The sequence below is a fragment of the Moschus berezovskii genome, chromosome 19 (genome assembly GCF_049115385.1).
Source record: "Moschus berezovskii isolate FMDL1 chromosome 19, NW_MosBer_1.0, whole genome shotgun sequence".
Classification (NCBI taxonomy): Eukaryota; Metazoa; Chordata; class Mammalia; order Artiodactyla; family Moschidae; genus Moschus; species Moschus berezovskii.
The window spans coordinates 20,517,101-20,542,512 of NC_142478.1; the positions used below are offsets into that span (position 1 = coordinate 20,517,101).

Genomic DNA, 25,412 nt, shown 5'->3' on the forward strand with positions numbered 1-25,412 from the left:
TTCATATTACTGTATATGTTCGTCACTCCATGAAAGCTCGTTAAAATGTCAGCATCTCCTTTCTCTATTTCTGGAGGGGCCGAAGTAGAGAGATGTTGGCCATCCCAGCCCGGAAGCCTAGGGCCCTTTGCTAGAGGAGGAAGTCTTTTTTTATAGCTACTTTTCTTTGTCTCTTAGTCCCCATTCATATACATAGACAAACCCAAAATGATTTTAGAATTTTACATCATCACTCTTTCAGGGATGGAAATCAGCCACACTGATGATGAATTTCAAGCAGATATTAAAACTGAGTTACTGCAGGCCACATTTTGCCCTAAGTGCTTTGATACATAGGATTTTTTTTAATTCATCTGAGTTCATTGTTGCTTTATCAAGCAAAATGGATGTAAGCTGTTGGAAATCCTGACTGTTAAAAGTTAAATTCACTAGAATAGAATTCCCCCTAAGTTTCCAATTCTATCCTGCACATATTTGTGACTGCCTATTTGATACACCTGGGGGACTTTGGAGGGCTCAAAGTAAGAAATAATTATTGCTGTTAATAAGCTTAATAAAAAGCTCAAAAGCAAGAGTCCTTGAGGTTTAGAGAAGGTAAAGATCTTAAAAGGTTTAGAGAAGATGACATTTGAGATGCATGACTGGTGACAAGTGTCATCCAAAAAGCAAAAATGGCCAGATGGTGAGTGCTTTCTTGGTGAAGGGGCATGGGCAAAGGCTCAGAAATGCAGAAGCACAAGGCACATTTGGAAACCAAAAGTGGAAGATACAAGCAGCTAAGAGGTAGGAGATCAAACCAGTCCATCCTAAAGGAAATCAACCCTTAATATTCATTACAAGGACAGTTGCTAGGCTCCAGTACTTTGGCCACCTGATGTGAAGAGCTGACTCATTGGAAAAGACCCTGATGCTGAGAAAGATTGAAGGCGAAAGGAGAAGGGGGAGACAGAGGATGAGATAGTTAGAAAGCATCACCGACTCAATGAACATGAATTTGAGCAAATTCTGAGAGATAGTGGGGGACAGAGGAGCCTGGTGTGCCGCAGCCCATGGGGTTGTAAAGAGTCAGACACGACTTAAGTGACTGAACAACCACAAGAGGTAGGAAATAAGGCAACATATAGGTTAAGTTCAGAGCTAAGAGAGCTTGAATACCAGACTGTGTTAGTCCAAGTCTTCTAAGAATCTGACACTGAGGTGAGATTTAAAGGGCAAAAGAATACAGGGAAGGAAATAGGAAAGGCTGCGAGAGCCATCAGACCATGATGGAGAAATGACCCAGAGTGAAGACAAAGCAGAATAGGAAGTCTAGCTTGTCCTTCAGACCAAGGAAATTTCAACAAGGTTGTCAAAGAGTACTTGAGCTAAAAGTTGACCATAAGAGGAGTCCTTTGCCTCCCAGGATTGACCTCCCTCAATGGCAACCCACTCCAGTACTCTTGCCTAGAAAATCCCATGGACGGAGGAGCCTGGTAGGCTGCAGTCCATGGGGTCGCTACAAGTCAGACATGACTGAGCGACTTCACTTTCCCTTTTCACTTTCACACATTGGAGAAGGAAATGGCAACCCACTCCAGTGTTCTTGCCTGGAGAATCCCAGGGACGGGGGAGCCTGATGGGCTGCCGTCTATGGGGTCACACAGAGTCAGACACGACTGAAGTGACTTAGCAGCAGCAGCAGCAGGAGTAGCTGATGGTAAGTGAGACCTTATGCAAATATGGTGTTGGATTTCAGAGCCCAGCAGCTGGAGCCCTTCCTCAGTTACACCAAAGTTGAAGGTCTACAAGGCATATGCTAATGGCCACAATATAAGCTGCTTTTTCAAGCAACTGTGTACATAATCATGGAAACATAGAAATACCTCTTTTGCCTGATCTATCCTCTGTCAGTCCTAGAAATAGTAGCACACACTGAAGTAGTTGCTATTTGCTAGGCAACAATCCCGTGAAGTAGGCACTAATAGTATTCGTGCTTATTTTAAAGGTGAGCGAGCCGAGGCATGGAGAGATAAAGTGAAATAGTAAACAACTAAGTAAGGCTAGGATTGTAATCCAGGCCCTCTGGATCCGAGGTCTGTGCTCTTAATCACTATTATCCTTATTCCTAGCAAAGAGTTTAGAAACCAAAGGGTGTGTCTGGTTTAACTTGTGTATTTGGGTTTTGTTTTTATAACTCGTAGCCAATTGTACTTTTTGTTAGGATTAGCCTAGGCACTTGTTTTTGTTGTGATTGTTGTTTTTGTTTGCTTGTTTTTGCCTTCTTTCTGATTACTTTCAGTGACATTTCTCATGAAGTGTCTATCTTAGTGGACAGAGGAGTGACAGAGCTAAAAACTCAAGTCAGTCAGCTTTGCTACCATTCCCACAGTCTTTGGGCAAAGTTATGATGGGAAAGATATTCACCTTTAACTAGAGTGGAGAATTATCTGTGGATTTAAATTGTCTGAGGCAAATATGTACTCCTATGTTTTCTTCTACTAATTTGATTGTTTTAGTTCTTAAGTTTAGGTTGTTGATCCACTTTGAGTTAATTTTGGTACGTAGAGTGAGGTGGGGATGCAGCTTCTTTCTTTTGCACTTGGATATCCAGTTGTCCCAACACTCTTTGTTGAAGAGAATATTCTTTTCTTTATTGAAATGGTCTTGGTATCCTTGTCAAAAATCAATTGGCCATAATGTTTGGGTTTAACTTCCATTGGTACTTAGGCCAGTACCACACTGTTTTGATTACTGTAGCTTTGTGATAAGTCTTGGAATCAGGAAGCATGAGCACTATACCTTTATCTTCTTTAAATAATGTTTTGACTCTTTGGGTCCCTGCAGTTCCATATGAATTTGAAGATTGTATGAATTTGGCAATGTATTCTTAGATTTGACACAAAAAGTATGAGCAACAAGAAATAAGTTGGATCTCATAAAAAGTTAAAATATCTGTCTAATTAAAAGCATTGTCAAAACTGAAAAAGCAACCTATCAGATGGAAGAAAATATTTTCAAATTGCATATCTGATAAGGATTTATTGTCCAGAGTATATATAGAACTGTTAACAACTCAAGCAAAGAGACAAACAACCCAGTTTTTAAAATGGGCAAAGAGCATGAACAGACATTTCTCCAAAAACATATACAGATGGTCAATAAGCACATGAGAAGATATTCAGTATCACTGTTCATTAGAAAATGCAAATCAAAACCACAGTGAGATATCACTTCATTCCCCCTAGTATAGCTTTAATAAAAACAACAACAAAAATGGAAAGTAAGTATTGGCAAGGATATGAAGGGATAAGTATCTTTGTACATTGCTGGTGGAAATGTACAATGATGCAGTCACCATGGTAAACATTTTGGCAGTTCCTCCAAAAGCTGAACATAGAGTTACCATATGACCCAGCAATTCCAATCCTAGGTATTTACCTATGAGAAATTAAAGCATATATCCACACAGAAACTTGTATTATAAATATTCATAGCAGCATCCCAAATGCCCGTCAATGGATGAATGGAAAAATAGATTGTGATATATGAATACAATGGGATTTTGTTCAATAATGAACAGAAACAAAGTTCTGACACATGATACAACTTAGATGGACCTTGAAAATACTGTGTTAAATAAAAGAAACTAAACGGAAAAAGTCACATATTATATGCTCCCTTTTATATGGTATAACCACAATTGGCAAGTTTCAGTTCAGTTCAGTCGCTCAGTCGTGTCCGACTCTTTGTGACCCCATGAATCACAGCACACTAGGCCTCCCTGTCCATCACCAACTCCTGGAGTTCACTCAAACTCATGTCCATCGAGTCAGTGATGCCATCCAACCATCTCATTCTCTGTCGTCCCCTTCTCCTGCCCCCAATCCCTCCCAGCATCAGAGTCTTTTCCAATGAGTCAACTCGTCGCATGAGGTGGCCAAAGTATTGGAGTTTCAGCTTTAGCATCAGTCCTTCCAATGAACACCCAGGACTGATCTCCTTTAGAATGGACTGGTTGGATCTCCTTGCAGTCCAAGGGACTCTCAAGAGTCTTCTCCAATACCACAGTTCAAAAGCATCAATTCTTGGGCGATCAGCTTTCTTCACAGTCCAACTGTCACATCCGCAAGTTTACAGAGGTGTAAAACAGGGCATAAAGGAAGGAGGGAATGTGGAGTGATTACCCAATGTGTGTGGGATATTCTTCTGGGTGATGAAAAAGTTTGAAACTAGAGAGAGGTGGTGGCTGATCACACTGGGAATGCACTAAATGTCCCCGATTTGTATTCTTTATTATGCTTCATCGCTTGTCATATCAATTTCACCAAATTTTTAAAAAAGATTAAGAAAATCCAATCAGGAAAAAAAAAAAGATCTATGATTTGCTTGTCTCTCCATTACTGGACTTCCTTGAATGTTCTAAGTTGGCCACCTGATGCGAAGAGCTGACTCATTTGAAAAGACCCTGATGCTGGGAAAGATTGAGGGCAGGAGGAGAAGGGGACGACAGAGGATGAGATGTTTGATGGCATCACCGACTCGATGGACATAGGTTTGGGTGGACTCCGGGAGTTGGTGATGGACAGGGAGGCCTGGCATGCTGTGATTCATGGGGTCGCAAAGAGTCAGACACGACTGAGCGACTAACACTTTCTCTCCATAATAAGAATGAATGAATTGAATTATTTCCTTAAATCATAACATACTCTACAATTTCAAATTCAACATAAGGCTAGTCTACCACATATCATAGAACTAATAAAGCTAGGATGGACCTTGTATCCTCTCTACCATGTCTCATACAATTAATAAGGCTAGGAAGGAGGTTAAGGTAAGGATGCAGAACTTCATTAAAATACAATCTTCCCTAAAACAGGATTCAAAAGCATAAACATTAAGGTCAAAATAGTTATATAACAAATAATTTTCACTCATTTTAAACTGGGGTGTGTGGGATATACTCATGTGTGTACGTGTAAGTGTGTGCATGTCTGCATGTTAATGGGTGTTGGGGTAACAGAGCTGAAGAAAATCTAAACTTCAAAGAATTAGTAAACTAACCAGGATTTCCACACTCTTTGTTATGATCTCAAGATTCAACATCAACAATGAAGCACATTGGAAGCTAGTCTTTATTGTGGGCCTCCTCAGAGCTTTTTCTAAACAATGACTCAGGACACATCTCTAAGGGCTCTGAGTACCAATTATGACATCTGGAATATATGTAATCAGGAGATTCCTGGAGAGAAACTGTCATCTCTGAAGGAGGTGCTAAGCATTCCTCTGCTGTATAAAAGGTTTTCTTTCTTTAGGAGTAATTTCACAAGACTATTTGGATATTTTCGACAAATTAGTGTAAATTGGATTAATTCAACCCATTAGCTACAAAGGGGGCTGATGAGATGGCAGAACTTTATTTTCAGGGTATGTAGCTAATAATAATAGCTATTATATGTTGAGTGATTAGTCTATGCTTATCACTATTCCAAGTGTTTACCTGTAACCAGCCTCATTATTGCTTACAACAACCCTATCAGGAAATGGACACACTTGGATGAGATAGTTTGCCTAAGACTCACAACCAGGAGGTGGCAGAGCAAATTCATACCAAGGCAGTAAAGGCCTAAAACCCACATTCCAACCACCCTGGTGCATGACCTCTATGATCACAGGTATTAAAATACACAATCTGATTAATATCAGATTTGTATTTCTATGCATTGATTTTAAAGATAAAGATCAAATACTAAAATATGTAAGAAAAGAAATAGGAAATTTTAGATTTATACTCTTCTCTAGGCAAGAAGACCAAGTGGTTTGAGGAAGCTTTACAAATAGCTGAGGAAAGAAGAGGAGCAAAAGGCAAGGGAGAAAGGGAAAGATATGCCCAACTGAATGCAACGTTCCAGAGAAGAGCACGGAGAGAAGAAAACCTTCTTACGCGAACAATGCGAAGAAATGGAGGGAAATAATAGAATGGGAAAGACTAGAGATCTCTTCCAGAATATTGGAGATCTCAAGAGAACATTTTATGCAAGGATGAGCACAATAAGAGACAGAAATGGTAAGGAGCTACCAGAAACAGAAGAGATTAAGAAGAGCTGGTAACAATACACCGAACTAAACAAGAAAAGTCTTAATGACCTGGATAACCATGATGATGTGGTTACTCACCCAGAACGAGAAATCCTGGAATGTGAAGTCAAGTGGGCCTTAGGAAGCATTACTACAAACAAAGCTAGTAGAGGTGATGACATTCCAGCTGAGCTATTTAAATCCTAAAAAAAAAAAAAAAAAAATGATGCTGTTACGGCGCTCCATTCAATATGTCAGCAAATTTGGAAAACACATCAGTGGCCACAGGACTGGAAAAGGTCGATTTTCATTCCAATCCCAAAGAAAGGCAATGCCAAAGAATGTTCAAATTACCATACAATTGTTCTCATTTCACATGCTAACAAGGATATGCTCAAAATCCTTCAAGCTAGGCTTGAAGTAGTACATGAACCAAGAACTTCCAGATGTACACCCTGGGTTTCAAAGAGGCAGATGAACCCAGAGATCAAATTGCCAGCATTTGTTGGGTCATGGAGAAACCAAGGGAGTCCAGGAAAAACATCTACTTCAGATTCATTGTCTACGCTAAAGCTTTTGACTGTGTGGACCACAACAAACTTTGGAAAATTCTTTAAGAGATGGAAATACCAGACCACCTTACCTGTCTCCTGAAAAACCTGTATGTGGGTCAGGAAACAGCAGTTGGAACTGGACATGGAACAACTGACTGGTTCCAAATTGAGAAAGAAGTACATCAAGGCTGTATGTTGTCACCCTGCTTATTTAACTTATATGCAGAGTATATCATGTGAAATACTGTACTGGATGAATTACAAGCTATAATCAAGATTGTCGGGAGAAATATCAGTAACTTCAGATATGCAGATGATCCTACCCTTATGGCAGAAAGTGAACAGGAACTAAAGAGCCTCTTGATGAAGGTGAAAGAAGCGAGTGAAAAAGCTGGCTTGAAACTCAACACTCAAAAAAGTAAGATCATGGCATCTGGTTCCATCACTTCATGGCAAATAGAAGAGGGGGGAAAGTAGAAGTAGTGACAGATTTTATTTTCTTGGGCTCCAAAATTACTGTGGATGGTGACTGCAGCCATGAAATTAAAACATGCTTGCTTCTTGGAAGGAAAACTATGACAAACTTAGACAGCATATTAAAAAGCAGAGACATCACTTTGCTGACAAAGGTCCGTGTAGTCAAAGTTATGATTTTTCCTGTAGTGATGTACGGACGTGAGAGTTGGACCGTAAAAAAGGCTGAGCGCTGGAGAATTGATGCTTTCGGATTGTGGTGGTGGAGAAGACTCTTGAGAGTCCTTGGATTTCAGGGAGTTCAAACCTATCAAACCTAGAGGAAATAACCCTGAATATTGTTTGGAAGGACTGTTGCTGAAGCTCTAATACTTTGGCCACCTGATATGAAGAGCTGACTCATTGGAAAAGACTCTGATGCTGGGAAAGATTGAAGGCAGAAGGAGAAGGGGGTGGCAGAGGATGAGACGGTCAGATAGCATCACTGACTCAATGGATATGAATTTGAACAAACTCTGGGAGACAGTGGAGGACAGAGGAGCCTGCAGTCCATAAGGTCGAAAAGAGTCAGAAATGACCGAGCGACTCAACAGCAGCAACTAGTCTACTATTGAATTAAGTTAGCTATTAGTATAGTGTTTTAGGTAAAATTTTTCCCTCAATTATACCCTGTTTTAAATGAATTTATCGTGTGGTTTTCACAAGTATTTTAAAATTACATGTCATTTGAATCATGTATTGAATTTTGGTAAATATATTTTAATATACTAACAGCTCTTATCAAGAAATCTTTAACATACACAATTAGATTTGACAATAGGATGATGGTGAAAGTGTTAGTCGCTCAGTCGTGTCTGACTCTTTGTGACCATATGGACTGCAGCCTGCCAGGCTCCTCTGTCCACAGAATTCTCCAGGGAAGAACACTGGAGTGGGTTGCCATGCCCTTCTCCAGCGGATCTTCCCAACCCAGGGGTTGAACCCGAATCTCCTGCATTGCAGGCAGATTCTTTACCATCTCAGCCCCAGTAGGATGAGAAATAGAACACAATTCCTGACTTCTCTGATGGATATTTTCTCATAGTGCATCAGCTTGGTTCTTCAGCATTTGCAATAGTGACCCATTATATTCATAATATATTCATTTAGTTATATAACATGTATTTAGTGATATAATTTAATACTAATTGGTAAAAATGAACAAACATATAATAAATTTAACGTTTTGTAACTCAACACAAGGCCAACAAGGGGTTACGTAATGTCAGTAGCTCTGTTCGGCCCAATTACCATGAGGCAGTCTACTCACTGAACACAAAGATGGTGGATTTCAGTCCAGTTCAGTTCATGAGCTCAGTGTTTCGGTTCATCAAATATTATATGGCATCAATGTACTTCAAGAGTAAACACCTTATTTCTTTCTATGCCTTTTAAGATACCCAATTCTGGAAAATTTTAAGGTAAACTTTAATACATTTTATTTTATATATCGCAGGTAACTTTTAGTCAGTGTGTAAACTGGCTAGATTCATTCAACATTCATTCAACAAATATGTATTGAACATCTGCTATGTGCTAGGAATTTTTCTAGGTACTGGAGCTGTAACAATGAATGGAACAAAATGCTCTCTGTCAGAGAGGTTACTTCCTTGGTGGGGAAGACAGTGATCAAACACACACACACACACACACACACACACACACACACACACACACTATGCACGTGTGTACTCAGCCTCTTCAGTCATGCCCGACCCTATGGACTGTAGCCCTCTAGGCTCTTCTGTCCATGGGATTCTCCAGCAAGAATACTGGAATGGGTTGGCATTTCCTCCTCCAAAACACAGCTGCCCATGTAGAGTCTTTTTTTTTTTTAATTTTTAAAATTTATTTATTTTTTATTGGAGGCAAATTATTTTGCAATATTGGTTGGTTTTGCCATACATTGACATGAATTCGCCCCGGGTGTACATGAGTTCTCCCTCCTGAATCCCCCTCCCACCTCCCTCCTCCCTTTATCCTCCCTCTGGGTCATCCCCGCACACCAGCCCCGAGCATCCTGTAACATGCATCGACCCTGAACTGGTGATTCGTTTCACATATGACAACATACATGTTTCAATGCCATTCTCCCAAATCATCCCACCCTCACCCTCTCCCACAGAGTCCCAAAGACTGTTCTATACATCTGTGTCTCTTTTGCTGTCTCATATACAGGGTTATCATTTGCATCTTTCTAAATTCCGTATATATGCGTTAGTATACTGTATTGCCAATATGCCAGCAGATTTGGAAAACTCAGCAGTGGCCACAGGACTGGAAGAGGTCAGTCTTCATTCCAACCCCAAAGAAAGGCAATGCCAAAGAATGCTCAAACTACCGGACAATTGCCCTCATCTCACACGCTAGCAAAGTCATGCTCAAAATTCTCCAAGCCAGGCTTCAGCAGTATGTAAACCGTGAACTCCCAGATGTTCAAGCAGGTTTTAGAAAAGGCAGAGGCACCAGAGATCAAATTGCCAACATCCGCTGGATCATGGAGAAAGCAAGAGAGTTTCAGAAAAACATCTATTTCTGCTTCATTGACTATGCCAAAGCCTTTGACTGTGTGGATCACAATAAACTGTGGAACATTCTGAAAGAGATGGGAATCCCAGACCACCTGACCTGCCTCTTGAGAAACCTGTATGCAGGTCAGGAAGCAACAGTTAGAACTGGACGTGGAACAACAGACTGGTTCCAAATAGGAAAAGGTGTACGTCAAGGTTGTATATTGTCACCTTGCTTATTTAACTTATATGCAGAGTACATCATGAGGAACGCTGGGCTGGAAGAAGCACAAGCTGGAATCAAGATTGCTGGGAGAAATATCAATAACCTCAGATATGCAGATGACACTACCCTTATGGCAGAAAGTGAAGAGGAACTCAAAAGCCTCTTGATGAAAGTGAAAGAGGAGAGTGAAAAGGTTGGTTTGAAGCTCAACATTCAGAAAACAAAGATCATGGCATCTGGTCCCATCACTTCATGGGAAATAGATGGAAAAACAGTGGAAACAGTGTCAGACTTTGTTTTTTTGGGCTCCAAAATCACTGCAGATGCTGATTGCAGCCATGAAATTAAAAGACGCTTGCTCCTTGGAAGGAAAGTTATGACCAACCTTGATAGTATATTAAAAAGCAGAGACATTACTTTGCCAACCAAGGTCCGTCTAGTCAAGGCAATGGTTTTTCCCGTGGTCATGTATGGATGTGAGAGTTGGACTGTGAAGAAGTCTGATCGCCGAAGAATCGATGCTTTTGAACTGTGGTGTTGGAGAAGACTCTTGAGAGTCCCTTATACTGCAAGGAGATCCAACCAGTCCATTCTAAAGGAGATCAGTCCTGGATGTTCATTGGAGGGACTGATGCTAAAGCTGAAACTGCAATACTTTGGCCACCTCATGAGACGAGTTGACTCACTGGAAAAGACTCTGATGCTGGGAAAGGTTGGGGGCGGGAGGAGAAGGGGACGACGGAGAATGAGATAGCTGGATGGCATCACCGACTCTGTGGACATGAGTTTGAGTGTACTCCAGGAGTTGGTGATGGACAGGGAGGCCTGGCGTGCTGTGATTCATGGGGTCGCGGAGAGTCGGACACGACTGAGCGACTGAACTGAACTGAACTGAACTGATACTGTATTGGTGTTTTTCTTTCTGGCTTACTTCACTCTGTATAATAGGCTCCAGTTTCATCCACCTCATTAGAACTGATTCAAATGCATTCTTTTTAATGGCTGAATAATACTCCATTGTGTATATGTACCAAAGCTTTCGTATCCATTCGTCTGCAGATGAACATCTAGGTTGCTTCCATGTCCTGGCTATTATAAACAGTGCTGCAATGAACACTGGAGTACATGAGTCTCTTTCAATTCTGGTTTCCTCGGTGTGTATGCCCAGGAGTGCGATTGCTGGATCATATGGTAGTTCTATTTCCAGTTTTTTGAGGAATCTCCACACTATTCTCCATAGTGGCTGTACTAGTTTGCATTCCCACCAACAGTGTAAGAGGGTTCCCTTCTCTCCACACCCTCTCCAGCATTTATTGCATGTAGACTTTTGGATAGCAGCCATTCTGACTGGTGTGAAATGGTACCTCATTGTGGTTTTGATTTGCATCTCTCTGATTATGAGGGATGTTGAGCATTTTTTCATGTGTTTGTTAGCCATCTTTATGTCTTCTTTGGAGAAATGTCTGTTTAGTTCTTTGGCCCATGTTTTGATTGGGTCATTTATTTTTCTGGAATTGAGCTGCAGGAGCTGCTTGTATATTTTGGAGATTAATCCTTTATCAGTTGCTTCATTTGCTATTATTTTCTGCCATTCTGAAGGCTGTCTTTTCACCTTGCTTATAGTTTCCTTTGCTGTGCAGAAGCTTTTGATTTTAATTAGGTCCCATTTGTTTATTTTTGCTTTTATTTCCAATATTCTGGGAGGTGGGTCTTGGAGGATCCTGCTGTGATTTATGTCGGAGAGTGTTTTGCCTACATTCTCCTCTAGGAGTTTTATAGTTTCTGGTCTAATCCATTTTGAGTTTATTTTTGTGTATGGTGTTAGGAAGTGTTCTAGTTTCATTCTTTTACAAGTGGCTGACCAGTTTTCCCAGCACCACTTGTTAAAGAGACTGTCTTTTCTTCATTTTATATTCGTGCCTCCTTTGTCAAAGATAAGGTGTCCATAGGTGCGTGGATTTATCTCTGAGCTTTCTATTTTGTTCCATTGATCTATATTTCTGTCTTTATGCCAGTACCATACTGTCTTGATGACTGTGACTTTGTAGTAGAGCCTGAAGTCCGGCAGGTTAATTCCCCCAGTTCCATTTTTCTTCCTCAAGATTGCTTTGGCTATTCGAGGTTTTTTGTATTTCCATACAAATTGTGAGATTATTTGTTCTAGTTCTGTGAATAATATCATTGGTAGCTTGATAGGGATTGCATTGAATGTATAAATTACTTTGGGTAGTATACTCATTTTTACAATATTTATTCTTCCAATCCATGAACATGGTATATTTCTCCATCTATTAGTGTCCTCTTTGATTATTTTCAGTAGTGTTTTATAGTTTTCTACATACAAGTCTTTTGTTTCCTTAGGTAGATATATTCCTAAGTATTTAATTCTTTTCGTTGCAACAGTGAATGGAATAGTTTCCTTAATTTCTCTTTCTATTTTCTCATTATTAGTGTATAGGAATGCAAGGGATTTCTGTGTGTTGATTTTATATCCTGCAACTTTACTGTATTCATTGATTAGCTCTAGTAGTTTTCTGGTAGAGTCTCTAGGGTTTTCTGTGTAGAGGATCATGTCATCAGCGAACAGTGAAAGTTTTACTTCTTCTTTTCCAATTTGTATTCCTTTTATGTCTTTTTCTGCTCTGATTGCTGTAGCCAAAACTTCCAGAACTATGTTGAGTAGTAGTGGTGAGAGTGGGCACCCTTGTCTTGTTCCTGACTTTAGGGGAAATGCTTTCAGTTTTTCACCATTGAGGATAATGTTTGCTGTGGGTTTGTCATATATAGCTTTTATTATGTTGAGGTATGTCCCTTCTATTCCCACTTTCTGGAGGGTTTTTATCATAAGTGGATGTTGAATTTTGTCAAAGGCTTTCTCTGCATCTATTGAGATAAACATATGATTTTTATGTTTCAGTTTGTTAATGTGGTGTATTACGTTGATTGATTTGCGGATATTGAAGAATCCTTGCATTCCTGGGATAAAGCCCACTTGGTCATGATGTATGATCTTCTTAATGTGTTGTTGGATTCTGATTGCTAGAATTTTGTTAAGGATTTTTGCATCTATGTTCATCAGTGATATTGGCCTGTAGTTTTCTTTTTTTGTGGGATCTTTATCAGGTTTTGGGATTAGGGTGATGGTGGCCTCATAGAATGAGTTTGGAAGTTACCCTTCCTCAGCAATTTTCTGGAAGAGTTTGAGTAGAATAGGTGTTAGCTCTTCTCTAAATTTTTGGTAGAATTCAGCTGTGAAGCCTTCTGGACCTGGGCTTTTGTTTGCTGGAAGATTCCTGATTACAGCCTCTATTTCCATGCTTGTGATGGGTCTGTTCAGATTTTCTATTTCTTCCTGGTTCAGTTTTGGAAAGTTGTACTTTTCTAGGAATTTGTCCATTTCTTCCAGGTTATTCATTTTATTGCCATATAATTGCTGATAGTATTCTCTAATAATCCTTTGTATTTCTGTGTTGTCGGTTGTGATCTCTCTATTTTCATTTCTAATTTTATTGATTTGGTTCTTCTCCCTTTGTTTCTTGATGATTCTGGCTAGTGGTTTGTCAATTTTATTTACCTTCTCAAAGAACCAGCTTTTGGCTTTGTTGATTTTTGCTATGGTCTCTTTTGTTTCTTTTGCATTTATCTCTGCCCTAATTTTTACGATTTCTTTCCTTCTACTGACCCTGGGATTCTTCATTTCTTCCTTTTCTAGTTGCTTTAGATGTAGAGTTAGGTTATTTAGTTGACTTTTTTCCTGTTTCTTGAGGTGTGCCTGTATTGCTATGAACTTCCCCCTTAGCACTGCTTTTACAGTGTCCCAGAGGTTTTGGGTTATTGTGTTTTCATTTTCATTCATTTCTATGCATATTTTGATTTCTCTTTTGATTTCTTCCATGATTTGTTCATTATTCAGCAGCGTGTTGTTCAGCCTCCATATGTTGGCATTTTTAATAGTTTTTCTCCTGTAATTGAGATCTAATCTTACTGCATTGTGGTCAGAAAAGATGCTTGGAATGATTTCAATTCTTTTGAATTTACCAAGGCTAGATTTATGGCCCAGGATGTGATCTATCCTGGAAAAGGTTCCGTGTGCGCTTGAGAAAAAGGTGAAATTCATTGTTTTGGGGTGAAATGTCCTATAGATATCTATTAGGTCTAACTGGTCTGTTGTATCATTTAAAGTTTGTGTTTCCTTGTTAATTTTCTGTTTAGTTGATCTATCCATAGATGTAAGTGGGGTATTAAAATCTCTCACTATTATTGTGTTATTGTTAATTTCCCCTTTCATACTTGTTAGTAATTGTCTTACATATTGAGGTGCTCCTATGTTGGGTGCATAAATATTTATAATTGTTATATCTTCTTCTTGGATTGACCCTTTGATCATTAGGTAGTTTCCTTCTTTGTCTCTTTTCACAGCCTTTGTTTTAAAGTCTATTTTATCTGATATGAGTATTGCTACTCCTGCTTTCTTTTGGTCTCTATTTGCGTGGAATATCTTTTTCCAGTCCTTCACTTTCAGTCTGTGTGTGTCCCTCGTTTTGAGGTGGGTCTCTTGCAGACAACATATATGGGGGTCTTGTTTTTGTATCCATTCAGCCAGCCTTTGTCTTTTGGTTGGGGCATTCAACCCATTTATGTTTAAGGTAATTATTGATAAGTACGATCCCGTAGCCATTTTCTTTATTGCTGTGGGTTCGAGTTTATACACCCTTTCTGTATTTCCTGTCTAGAAAAGATCCTTTAGCATTTGTTGGAGAGCTGGTTTGGTGATGCTGAATTCTCTCAGCTTTTGCTTATCTGTAAAGCTTTTGATTTCTCCTTCATATTTGAATGAGATCCTTGCTGGGTGCAGTAGTCTGCACTGTAGGTTATTTTCTTTCATCACTTTAAGTATGTCTTGCCATTCCCTCCTGGCCTGAAGAGTTTCTGTTGAAAGATCAGCTGTTATCCTTATGGGAATCCCCTTGTGTGTTATTTGCTGCTTTTCCCTTGCTGCTTTTAATATTTGTTCTTTGTGTTTGATCTTTGTTAATTTGATTAATATGTGTCTTGGAGTATTTCGCCTTGGGTTTATCCTGTTGGGGACTCTCTGGGTTTCTTGGACTTGGGTGATTATTTCTTTCCCTATTTTAGGGAAGTTTTCAACTATTATCTCCTCAAGTATTCTTTCTTTTTGTCTTCTTCTTCTGGGATGCCTATGATTCGAATGTTGGAGCGTTTAACATTGTCCCAGAGGTCTCTAATATTGTTCTCATTTCTTTTAATTCGTTTTTCTTTTTTCCTCTCTGTTTCATTTATTTCTACAATTCTATCTTCTAGCTTGCTTATCCTGTCTTCTGCCTCTGTTATTCTACTGTTTGTTCCCTCCAGAGTGTTTCTGATCTCATCTATTGCATTATTCATTGTATATTGACTCTTTTTTATTTCCTCTAATTCCTTATTAAACCTTTCTTCCATCTTCTCAATCCTTTTCTCCAGGTTATTTATCTGTAACTCCATTTTGCTTCAAGATTTTGAATCATTTTCACCACCAAAATTCGAAATTCTTTATCAGGTAGATTCCCTATATCTTCCTCTTTTGTTTGTGTTGGTGGGCATTTATCTTGTTCCTTTACTTGCTGGGTATTTCTCTGCCTCTTCATCTTGCTTATATTGCTTTGCTTGGGGTGGCCTTTCCCTCTTCTGGCCGTTTGTGGAGTTCTCTTTATTATGTAGTTTCCTTGCTGTGTGTGGGGTTGGACAGGTGACTTGTCAAGGTTCCCTGGTTAGGGAAGCTTGTGTCGGTGTTCTGGTGGGTGGAGCTGGATTTCTCCTCTCTGGAGTGCAATGAAGTGTCCAGTAATGAGTTATGAGATGTCAGTGGGTTTGGAGTGACTTTGGGCAGCCTGTATATTGAAGCTCAGGGCTAGTTTCCTGTGTTACTGGAGAATTTGCGTGGTATGTCTTGCTCTGGAATTTCTTGACCCTTGGGTGGTGCTTGGTTTTAGTGTAGGTATGGAGACGTTTGATGAGCTCCTATCGATTAATGTTCCCTGGAGTCAGGAGTTCTCTGGTGTTCTCAGGATTTGGGCTTAAGCCTCTTGCCTCTGGTTTTTGGTCTTATTCTTGGAGTAACCTCTAGACTACTCTATCTGTCATTTCCAAGGTGGTTCCCTCTGTTTTAGCTTCTGTTTGCTGGTCTCTTCAGTGTCTAATTTCCGCCCTGATACTAGGGGGCAGGTGACACTTTTTAAGGCTCAGTTGTTCAGTCCTGTTCTGGGAAGGGAGGAACGCTGCAGACGAATATCTCTGGCGTCTGTGGGGGGTGCTCGCAGCGTCTCGGCCACACTGGGTTTGCCCCCGCTCGCAGCACATATGCTGTCCCAGTCCATACTGCACAGGCTCTAGGTTGCTCTGCCGGGAACTGTCCGAGGCCGGCGCCGGGTTGTATGCACTTCCCAGGTCTGAGCGGCTCAAGTTCAGGTTCTTGGGTACTCCACAAAGGCGCAGACTTGGTTGGGCCTGCGTTTTGTGCCTTCCCCGGTCCAAGCAGCTCAGGGGACCAGGTGTTTCGTGAGCGCGGTCCCTGCGACTGATCGCCTCCCCAGTCCCTGCCACTCGGTTTTCTGGGTGTACAACCGGCGCACCATCTCAGGGGGATATCGACCGGCCCGAGCCCAAGAAGTCTTGGTTAGCAACAAGCCTGCCTGCAGTTTGTATCAGATGCCTTTCTGGGGCCGTGGTTGCCCACTCCAGCTCTGGCTGCCCTCCCTGCCTGTCTCGGCGGGGGATGGGGGATGGGCCGACTGCAGCCAGCTCACTCTGCTCAGTCCTTTGTTCTGTGAGCGGGGCTGGCAGAGTCTTAGGTTAGAGCTTTCTGCCTTTTCACGGGGAAGCTATCCCAGTCTGCTTTGCTATCCCCAGTTCTCTCAGATTGTTCTTGCGGCATTCAAGCCCAGTCCTCTCTCTAAGCAGTTCAGCTGGCTCAGTGTCTGCACTGCTTCTCCGCTGGGAGTTACCGTTTGGCGGGTAATCTGTGGGTTTTAAAAAAATCTTAAAAAAAAAAAAGAGGGTTATGTGGCCCTCTGAGGTTCCAAGGCTCGCCACAGATTCGCCAGTGAGAGTGTTTCCTGGTGTTTGGAAACTTCTCTCTTTTTAAAGCTTCCCTTCCTGGGACAGAGCTCCGTCCTTACTTCTTTTGTCTCTCTTTTTATCTTATGTTTTTTCCTACCTTCTTTCGAAGACAATGGGCTGCTTTTCTGGGTGCCTGATGTCCTCTGCCAGCATTTAGAAGTTGTTTTGTGGACTTTACTCCGCGTTCAAATGTTCTTTTGATGAAATTGTAGGGGAGAGAGTGGTCTCGCCATCCTATTCCTCCGCCATCTTGTTCCTTCCCCCATGTAGAGTCTTAAAAGGCCCTTTCAGGCTCCTTGGTTTCACTATGGGAGGTGGGACACATTATGCAGAAGAGAGACATGATCTCACTTAACTTCACTTAGGATCTCCCAACTGTAGTGAAGAAATTTGACTCTGGTTGGAGAGTGGGGAGGGGAGGAAGGGCAGAGTCAGGGAAATGAATTAGAAGACTGTTGCAATAATCCAGGCCAAGGGACTTCCCTGGGGTCCAGGAGTTAAGAGTCCACCTTCCAATGTGGGAGACATGGGTTTGGTCCCCACTCAGGAAACTAGATCCCACATGCTGTGGGACACCTGAACCTGCACCACACCTAGAGAGAAACCATGAGCCACAGTGAAGATCCCGTGTGCCACAGCTCAGACCCGATGCAGCCAAATAAATAAATACTAAGGAAAAAACCCGGGCCAAGAGGTGATGTTGACTTCCACCTGAGTGGCAGCTGGTGGTGTGAAGTAGCCCATATCTGGACATATTCAAATCTGGAGCCAACTGATGTTGCTGAGGTGGAGAGTGAGAGGAGGAGATGAGCCAAAGATGATGCCAGTGTTTTCCATATGAGCAACTGAAAAAGGGGAGTACCATTCATTTGCCCAAGTGAAAGGCTGTGGGAGGTATGCATGGCGGGCAGAGAAAGAGTTTGCTTTGGGCATGTCAAGTTGAGCTGCCTTTAAACATCCAAATGGAGATGTTGAGAAGGCAGTTGAATATGAGTCTGGAGTTCAGGGCAGAGACCGAAGGAGATATAAACTTGGGAGTTGTTGGGGATAGATGGTGTGTAAATCAACAGGCCAGGTGAGATCCCCAAGGCGAGGGTGTAGACAGAGAAGGAGAGAGGATGGTTCATGGATGTCAACACTCAGAAAATAGGAATATGAGGAGGAATCAGTTCAGGAGACTGAGAAGGAGCAGCCATATAGGAGAAGGAGAATCCAAAGAGCTGTGTCCTAGATGCCAAATGAAGAAACTTTCCAGAGGATGGAGTGATCCCCGGGGTCAACTGCAAGATGTTGAAACACATGCCCACATTCAGTTTCCTCCTACAATAAATTTCTATCCATGAGAAAAATTCAGTTACAAAAATGAGGGGCTAGGGCATGATCAGGAAATGGAAATTATAAAGAAAATGGCAACTTGGCAAATAACAGCAAAACCTTTCCAGCAAGGTAGATTGAAAGCAGAGAACAGGATGGGAAAGTTTCATTTCCAAAGCTTAGTGGGGGATCCAGAATGTTTCTTTAAGGAAGTACTTTAGGTTAGCATTCTGATCGGAAGTGGGCAGGTGGGCAACTTGTCTTGGAACTTCATTTTATAGGAGATAAAAATTATTGTTCTTATCTAATAATTGGGCAGAAAGAGGATTAAAATCTATGCTCAAGCATGCCCTTGCAGTTATTCCTGTGCAGAGCTGCCTGGTAGGGGAAAGTGGGACTTGAAATCCATCCCTTATTCCTGCTCACCAAGCTTCGCCCCAGACTTCACAGATGTGCCTTTTCCTAATTTGCATGTTTGCTAGCCGTGGTCATCCACAGATCCAGTGGAAACTATTTTTTCATGTCTAATGGGCACCACAACCCATATTTATAAATTATATTCACACATTAAGGAGAACAAATGCCAGAACTCACTTCTCTGCCTAACCTGTAAAGCATTAGAGGTAATACAAAGGCAAACTATCCTTATTTCTGTGTCCATCCCCTTATTAGGCATTTATTAGTGTTTATGACACCAAGATGCCTCTTATTATTACAGCGTGTCTACTGTTGAGCAGAAAAAATAAACCCATTAATTAAATCTTACTTTAATAAAATTTCATCTGCCTTCCTAGGAACCTAGAAATTGATACTGCTTGTGTGTGGAAACTGTACTTCTTGTCTAGAAAGGTTGATAGGTTTCCTTACTAGGTCAGTGTGTTCTTACTATTCGGGCTGTGTTGGCGCCCTCTGGTGGATAGATTATGTGAACGTTAATTTCAGATGCTCTTTAGCAAAGAGCTTTCATGTTTTGAAGCCTTGAGGCTTTTCCTGTTCATGGTAAGCAGCAAATTTCATGTAATCTTATATACCCTGTGTACACAGAATGCCTTAGGGAGGTACCAAGGAAAGGACAGTCAGGGTAGCAATAGTGATCTTTTAAACATGTGTCAGACAGAATTGCTACGGATAGGCGAAGGGCCTTTTAAGATTTTGTTTGGAGATATAACACATGTAGTAAATTGTGCAAATTTTAAGATTATAGGTATGTATTGATAAAGTATATCCAACACCCAAATCACAACCATTTCCAGTACCTTAGAATGAGACTTTTTGAAAATTGGTTAGCATTCAGGTCTATTTTGCAGCAGAGAAAACAACCTTTAGTTACAGAATCCTGTCCAGTAGTCTACCAGAAGACATTGTGAGAAAAATTCCATTAAATGCATTGAGATGAAATTATGTTGGTACAGAGATTGACTCTAGGGTGGCACACAGCCATTACTATCCTCCACTCCAGACTGAAAATGACTCATTTCTGTCCCTTACTTGGTTGCAATCCCTTTGCTCTCTCAAACAATTTTCCAATTCTATTCCCTCTCTTCAGTTCAGAACATCTCCATTGAGTGTTGTGTGCTTGGGACCGTGGGAACAGAGGCAGGAAGTTATGGTCCCTACCCTTCCAGAACTCATAGACCAGTTGAGTTTAAAGCAAAAAGGGGAAATGGGTGATTCCAACCCAACACGTTAAGTGTGACAATAATAACAGCTAACATTTATAGATTATGTCCCAGTATCAAGCTTTTCTCAATGTGCGTCTCCCCATTTCAACCACATCCCTATTGCCACCAAAACAGTCAATCCTAAAGGAAATCAACCCTGAATATTCATTGAAAGGACTGATGCTGAAGCTGAAGCTCCAATACTTTGGCAACCTGATCCGAAGAGCTGACTCTTCGGACAAGAGTCTGATGCTGAGAAAGATTGAGGGCAGGAGAAGCGGGCGACAGAGGATGAGATGGTTAGATAGCATCCTCTCAGATGTTGAAGGACAGGGAAGCCTGGCGTGCTGCAGTCCACGGGGTCGCAAAGAGTTGGACGCGACTTAGTGAATGGACAACAACGATACATGACCATTACTTTCCTGAGGAGTAAATGAAGCACAGAGGGGCTGGTGATTTGCCCTGCCTCCCCAAATATGGCGGGTGTGTGTGGTTGCCAGACTCTGGCTCCATCCCCCACGCACGTGTCCACTGTCCTGCAGCTGTTTCTCAGGCATGGTGCTGGGAGCACGTGCAGGGCGGGAGGGGAGCAGGGAGATCACGGACACTTTTGTCACTGCAGCTACACAACGTGGAGCTGCATTCAGTACTACTAAACAAAACCCGTCAGCGTCTTTCTCTGGTGCAGCCCTGGTCCAGCCCCTAACTTGCTATCCGGCAAACTCAGTTAAATGCTGGCTGCCCCGTTGCAAAAATTCAAAGGCGTGCTTTATTCTCGTATGACATATAGCAAAAAATGCTCCAGAATTAACACATGACTATTCATTGTTATGGCACGAATTTCTCCAAATCACAGGTTCATCAACGGAATCAGGTGTCAAACAATTTTAAAGTTTTTTTCTATTCAAATTAAGTTGATGAGTTATGAGTGCTGCCCACTTATAAATGATTTACTTTTCGACTTTGAAAGCATTACTATAACCTTAGGGAGTTCCAAGTCATTCAAAACAGATCAATGTGGTGGTGCAAGATGTTGAAATCCCCCCTGAGGGTGGCGTTTGCACCTTCCTCTTGTTAGGATCTTCTGAAGCAGGCAGAGACTCAGGACAAAAAGAGCAGAGCCATAATCGCCAGCAGCGTCTTTTCTCCTCAAACACAGACAAACCATGCCCGTGGGAATCCTCGTGATGTCTTCACACCTAGGCTCCTCAGAGGTCAAGGACCAAGTTTAACCCGAATTCCATGTCATTGATCACAGGTTAGGTGCAGATGGAAACAGAATAATCCTAACAGAGTCTAGTAGTCACTGTGATAGTATTCGTGTGGGAAGTGATTTCAGGTTCACCCTCTTCAAGCCATCTTACATGATGTCAGGTGGGCTGTAGAAAAGGAGGTTTGTGATCATCGTTTGTAAAGAGAGTAATGGCAGCAACGTTGAGTAGTCCTGACAGTAGTTGGAAATACTTACCTTAGAAGACCCAACAACATTGTGAGCAGGGATTTAATTCACCAATTTAAGGTTATTCAGTTCAGTTCAGTCGCTCAGTCGTGTCCGACTCTCCGCGACCCCATGAATCACAGCACGCCAGGCCTCCCTGCCCATCACCAACTCCCGGAGTTCACTCAAATTCATGTCCACAGAGTTGGTGATGCCATCCAGCCATCTCATTCTTGGTCATCCCCTTCTCCTCCTGCCCCCAACCTTTTCCAGCATCAGAGACTTTTCCAGTGAGTCAACTCGTCGCATGAGGTGGCCAAAGTATTGCAGTTTCATCTTTAGCATCAGTCCTTCCAATGAACACCCAGGATCGATCTCCCTTAGAATGGACTGGTTGGATCTCCTTGCGGTACAAGGGACTCTCAAGAGTCTTCTCCAACACCACAGTTCAAAAGCATCAGTTCTTCGGCGATCAGCTTTCTTCACAGTCCAACTCTCACATCCATACATGACTATGGGAAAAACCATAGCCTTGACTAGACGGACCTTTGTTGGCAAAGTAATGTCTCTGCTTTTTAATATATTATCAAGGTTGGTCATAACTTTCCTTCCAAGGAGTAAGCGTCTTTTAATTTCATGGCTGCAATCAGCATCTGCAGTGATTTTGGAGCCCCCAAAAATAAAGTCTGACACTGCTTCCACTGTTTTCCCATCTATTTCCCATGAAGTGATGGGACCAGATGCCATGATCTTTGTTTTCTGAATGTTGAGCTTCAAACCAACCTTTTCACTCTCCTCTTTCACTTTCATCAAGAGGCTTTTGAGTTCCTCTTCACTTTCTGCCGTAAGGGTAGTGTCATCAGCATATCTGAGATTATTGATATTTCTCCCAGCAATCTTGATTCCAGCTTGTGCTTCTTCCAGCCCAGCGTTCCTCATGGGCTGGAATCTAAGGTTATTAGATTGAGCTTTATTGGGGTTACAGTTTTCTTTGATCTGATTTATAATTTTGTTAGTTCATACTGTATATAGAATTGTAAGCAGAAATAGGTATATTTGTATGTTTATACATATTCTTAAAACAAGACGATATTCTTAAAACAAAACATCAACATTATGAGTAGTGTCAGACTTTATTTTTTTGGGCTCCAAAATCACTGCAGATGCTAATTGCAGCCAGGAAATTAAAAGACGCTTACTCCTTGGAAGGAAAGTTATGACCAACCTAGATAGCATATTAAAAAGCAGAGACATTACTTTGCCAATAAAGGTTCGTCTAGTCAAGACTATGGTTTTTCCAGTGGTCATGTATGGATGTGAGAGTTGGACTGTGAAGAAAGTTGATCGCCGAAGAATTGATGCTTTTGAACTGTGGTGCTGGAGAAGACTCTTGAGAGTCCCTTGGACTGCAAGGAGATCCAACCAGTCCATTCTGAGGGAGATCAGTCCTGGGTGTTCATTGGAAGGACTGATGCTAAAGCTGAAACTGCAATACTTTGGCCACCTCATGCGAAGAGTTGACTCACTGGAAAAGACTCTGATGCTGGGAGGGATTGGGGGCAGGAGGAGAAGGGGATGACAGAGAATGAGATGGCTGGATGGCATCACCGACTAGATGGAGGTGGGTTTGAGTGAACTCCGGGAGTTGGTGATGGACAGGGAGGCCTGGCGTGCTGCGATTGATGGGGTTGCAAAGAGTCGGATATGACTGAGCGACTGAACTGAACTGAAGAAGTTTTAAAAGGAGTGAGTGGGGCAACGGTGTCAGTGTTTGCGGCTTTTCGGCAATTTGGCGACTTGCTTACCTGGCGATTGACAGCCTCCACGATCCTGGGTCTCAGTCTTCCCCCAGTGAATGCCTTTGCACAAGAGGAGGCCTCCAAAGCATCCCCAGAGGAAGCCCCAGGCCACAGCTATGAGTCCCTTCGGGTGACAGCAGTCCAGAAACACATTCTGCATGTGCAACTAAACCAGCCTGAGAAGAGAAACACCAGGAACAAGGCCTTCTGGAGAGAGATGGTGGTATGCTTCAACAAGATTGCAGAAGATTCTGTCATGTGGTGGTGATCTCTGGTGCAGAAAGATGTTCACTTCAGGTATCGACCTCATGGACATGGTTTCAGAGCTCCTTCAGCCCGTGTGTGATGACACGGCCCACATCAGCTGGCCCCTCCATAACCTTCTCACCAGATACCAAGAGACCTTCAGCGTCATCGAGAAGTGCCCTAAGCCGGTGATCGCCGCTATCCATGGAGGCTGCATTGGCGGAGGAGTGGATCTCATCACTGCCTGTGACATCCGATATGGTACCCAGGATTATTTCTTCCAAGTGAAGGAGGTGGACATAGGTTTGGAGGCAGATGTGGGAACCTTGCAGCGACTGCCCAAAGTCATCAGGAACCAGAGCCTGGTCAACGAGCTGGCCTACACTGCCCGCAAGATGACGGCTAACAAGGCCCTGGAGAGTGGACTGATTAGCCAGCTCTTCCCAGACAAGGAGAGCATGCTTGATGCGGCTTTCACCTTGGCAGCTGAGATTTCCAGCAAGAGTCCCGTGGCGGTGCAGGGCACAAAAGTCAACCTGATCTACTCCCGCGACCGTTTGGTGACGGAGAGCCTCAACTACACGAAATCCTGGAACATGAGCATGCTACAAACAAAGGACGTCAGGAAGTCTGTCCAGGCCGCAATAGAGAAGGATCTGAAGACCGTCACCTTCTCCAAGCTCTGAGAGGCCTGTCATCCCAGGTCTTGGCGCAGGGGTCTGGCTTTGCCCTGCCTCCTGCCTGCGTGTTCTCGTTGACAGAAAGGGAGGATCCATAAAGATGGTCCAGCGTGCTGTCTTCTCAAGTCTCCCAGTTTATACCTTTATGACACATTTCTTCCTGCCTTATCTTTGCCCCACGAATAATAAAGCAATGTAAAGAACCAAAAAGTAAAAGGAGTGAGTGTAGATTACTCAAGTTTGCGGGACACTGCACTGTAAGCCGCCTGCCTCTAGAGGGAGACAAACACAGGCCTTGCTCCTAGGAGCGTCCATGAACACAGCATTCATCCATCGCTCACAGGGGGCGAAAGTGAAGAGGTTGTGCACCAAAGATTTTGAGGTCATGACACTGTATTTACCGCTCTTTGTTTTTTCTGTTTTCAACATACTTAAAAGTTGCCACTCAGCCAATAGTATTTTTCTGCATTCCTTCTCCCAATAGGGATCTCCTTGACATCCTGGTTGATTTTTTTTTCCTATGTGCACATAGTTAAGTTCATACTTTGTAGTGCACAGCTCTGTGGAGTTCGACAAATGCATAGAGTCATTTTTCCTCCACCCCAGGACCATGTAGAGCATCCTCTCACCCTGAGAAATACCAGGTACAGCCCCTTTGTAGAATACCTCTCCCTTTCCCCTCATCCCCTGGCAACCACTGACCTATTTTCTATCCCTTATAGATGTGCCTTTTCAATAATTTTCATAAAGATGTAATCATCCAATATGTAGCCTTTTGAGTCTGACTTTTTTCACTTAAAGGATGCATTTAAAATTCATCGTCAATGTGTGTGAATCAAAAGTGCATTCATTTTTATTCCTGAGTAATAATCCATTGTGTGGACTATGTGTTTGTCCATTACCTGGTTGAAGGACATCTTGGTTGTTTCAGTTTGAGTGACTTTGAACAACATTATTATAAACATTCTTGTATAACTTTTTGTGTGAACATAAATTTTTAAACTCATCTGGAGTTGAGATTTCTAGATTGTATTGTGAGCATATATTTAACTTTTTAATAAATGACCAAACTGTCTTCCAACACAGTTGTACTATTTTGTATGCTCAGTCATGATTAGTGAAAATTCCTGTTGCTCCAAATCTTTGCCAGAATTTGGTGCTGTCAAGATTTTTGTTTTTTAATCTTAGCAATTCTAGTAAGTATGTGGCTTCTTTGGTGGCTCAGTGGTAAAGAATTCACCTGCCAATGCAGGAGTGCGTGTGTGCTTAGTTGCTCAGTCCTGTCCAACTCTTTCAACCCC

General features: G+C 42.0%; 1 pseudogene; it reads left to right on the forward strand.

Moving 5' to 3' along the window:
• The first annotated feature begins 707 nt into the window (after positions 1-707).
• Positions 708-24,374, forward strand: LOC129542443 (delta(3,5)-Delta(2,4)-dienoyl-CoA isomerase, mitochondrial pseudogene; annotated as a pseudogene).
• Positions 24,375-25,412: the final 1,038 nt, after the last annotated feature.